This window comes from Physeter macrocephalus, chromosome 1, assembly GCF_002837175.3.
Source record: "Physeter macrocephalus isolate SW-GA chromosome 1, ASM283717v5, whole genome shotgun sequence".
In the NCBI taxonomy this organism is placed as follows: Eukaryota; Metazoa; Chordata; class Mammalia; order Artiodactyla; family Physeteridae; genus Physeter; species Physeter macrocephalus.
In genome coordinates this window covers 75,333,170-75,335,949 of record NC_041214.2, presented here as the reverse complement: position 1 = coordinate 75,335,949, position 2,780 = coordinate 75,333,170, and the positions used below count along the sequence as shown (strand labels likewise).

At 37.9% G+C, this 2,780-nt stretch overlaps 1 non-coding gene across 1 annotated transcript; it reads right to left on the bottom strand.

Annotated features, from left to right (window-relative positions):
* Positions 1-516: 516 nt before the first annotated feature.
* Positions 517-623, bottom strand: LOC112065050 (U6 spliceosomal RNA). Its single transcript, XR_002891807.1, has one exon. It is a non-coding gene; the product is annotated as a U6 spliceosomal RNA (small nuclear RNA).
* Between the last annotated feature and the right edge of the window lie 2,157 nt (positions 624-2,780).

Genomic DNA, 2,780 nt, shown 5'->3' with positions numbered 1-2,780 from the left:
CATTCTTTTACATGTAGCTGTCCAGTTTTCCCAGCACCACTTATTGAAGAGACTGTCTTTTCTCCATTGTATATTCTTGCCTCCTTTATCAAAAATAAGGTGACCATATGTGCGTAGGTTTACCTTTGGGCTTTCTATCCTGTTCCATTGATCTATATTTCTGTTTTTGTGCCAGTATCATACTGTCTTGTTGACTGTAGCTTTGTAGTATAATCTGAAGTCCGGGAGCCTGATTCCTCCAGCTCCATTTTTCTTTCTCAAGATTGCTTTGGCTATTCAGGGTCTTTTCTGTTTCTATACAGATTGTGAAAACTTTTGTTCTAGTTCTGTGAAAAATGCCATTGGTAGTTTGATAGGGATTGCTTTGAATCTGTAGATTGCTTTATGTAGTATAGTCATTTTCACAATGTTGATTCTTCCAATCCAATAACATGGTATATCTCTCCATCTGTTTGTATCATCTTTAATTGCTTTCATCAGTGTCTTATAGTTTTCTGCATACAGGTCTTTTTTCTCAAAAATATGGAACGCTTCATGAATTTGCATGTCATCTTTGCGCAGGGGCCATGCTAATCTTCTCTGTATCGTTCCAATTTTAGTATATGTGCTGCCAAAGTGAGCACTTATCTCTTCTTTAAAACAAGGCCAAGGTTCACTAAACCCATTGGCTTTCCCTGATTAATCTTAGGAGGCCATTATCACTCCCAGTTTAACTCTGATTCCTGTAAACATGCTCACGTAAATGTTTTCTTTTAGTTTCAGGTGTGTTGGTTTTATCTTCCAGGAGAGTAGAACCAAAACAGTGAATAATGGAGTGAATAATGGAGATACACACTTAACCAAAAGTATTTGGACATTATTCCTGACAACCATGAAGGCAGGGATCTTTGTTTTATTCACCGATGATCCAGAGTTCCTGGAACATAGTAGGTGCTCACTAAATATTGGTTGAATAAATGAATGGTTGTCGTCAATTGTAATTGTTTTCAGAACTAATCCTCCAGCAGAACTTCTTTGGGACTGTAAGAATCACGTGTAACCTCCTGACCCTTCATTTCCCCATTTGTGAAATAGTGATTATGATCAAGTAAGCATAAATTATTTGTTCCTTGTTCAAAACTTTAGTGATAAAATCCTCCAAACTAGTGTTCTATGCAGAATTCCCCCTTCTAAAATCAAAATGCTTCTGGGTCAAAGAGTGGCTACTTTGGTTTTTGACCAGCCTTAAAATGATCAGCAGCCACCAGCACTGCTATCCATTTTCAGTCACAGTTTTGAAATGAAATCATTGACTGGCATCACCAAGCCCTTTATTATCTGAACAACTATTGAATTAAAGTTGTTTTTTACTTTAGTATAGTGATTTTGAAAGGAATACAAGGAAAGATTAGTCCTTAGGGTTAAAGGAAACTGCAAAATTATTGCCTAAAAAATATCTTTTTCCATTAAGAGATGCAGGGGCCTTGAAAGTTGGGAAATGGTATTTCCTTAGCACACAATTCCTTTGGAAATATTTGGATCAGAAATGTCTATGCATTCACACCTGTAAAATTCCTCCTTCCTTCAATCCCCATAACTAATTTCTCAACTTATAATAGTGTTTGAATCAACTGAAATAAACCACAAGGCAATTGCTTGTCAGGAGTTGCTATACCATCGGAGGAGAAAAGTCTTAAATTAGTCAGGTGACAGGACAGAATGGGGAGCTGCACACTGTAGACCTGGTTGCCTGAAATCTATAAAACATGTCAGTTATTTAGGGGATTCTCAGCAGAGACAAGAGAGGGGCAAAGGGGGAAGTATTCAGGTTGCATTTCTGGGCGGAGTCCCTTCTACCCTAAACCCAGCACTCTGAGAACTGAAACTTGGCCCCCTCTGCAAGATTAGGCTTCCCAAATTAGCTGTCTTTGGTGACAGCAAAAATACCTGCCTGTCCACTTAAGCAAGACTCTCCACCTGAGTGAGAAACCAAAAGCATGGCTCAAGCCCAGAACAGGTGTTTAATGGGGAAGCCAAAAGGCAGCAGGCTTCCACATGCAGAACCTTTGAGAACATTGCTGTAGGGATTTGGCTGCATGATAAGCTTTTATTACTGTTCAGCAAAATTACAGGCAGATTCTATAATACTGTCACAGAAGCTAACGGGGGCTTATTTGCTGGCCCACTTGAAAATCCTAAGTTTTGTTATATTTTTAGAAAGAAGGCATCTTTTACTGCCAACAAAACCTGTGGTGAGAAATGATGTTTAAGTTTGTCAAGATGTTTCCGATGTATTGCTGTTATTCTTACCTTCTTTGAAAAATATGTTTAATATAAACTCTATTAGTGTTGTTCCAAATAATATGTGGAATGCTGGAGACAACTTCTTGCTAATGGTCTTATTTTATTCACAAAGTGCCTGGAAAGTAGTGTGAGGATCATGATGATAATCTATTTTATAGAGGAGGAAGTTGAGGCAATAGAGAGACATGATCTTATGTTTCTTTTGCTAAAAGCTTTGTTCTGAGAAAACAAATATCATCCCCTTCAAAAAGTTTATTTTTTATCAGAGACAATTATAAAACCACAGGAAGGAAGCTGTAAGTTTTTTCCCACTTCAGTCTAAATTGGATCTCCATAATGTTCGTCCTCACTACCCTCTGTTTTTTTCCTTTATCTCGTAGTCTAACATAGACATACCTATTTATTGGTGTGATTTGCTTAGTTCCTTCAGATTGTCAACTCCATGGGACCAAGCACCATATTTTTACTGTATACCAAGTGCCCAGCATCCCTGCTTG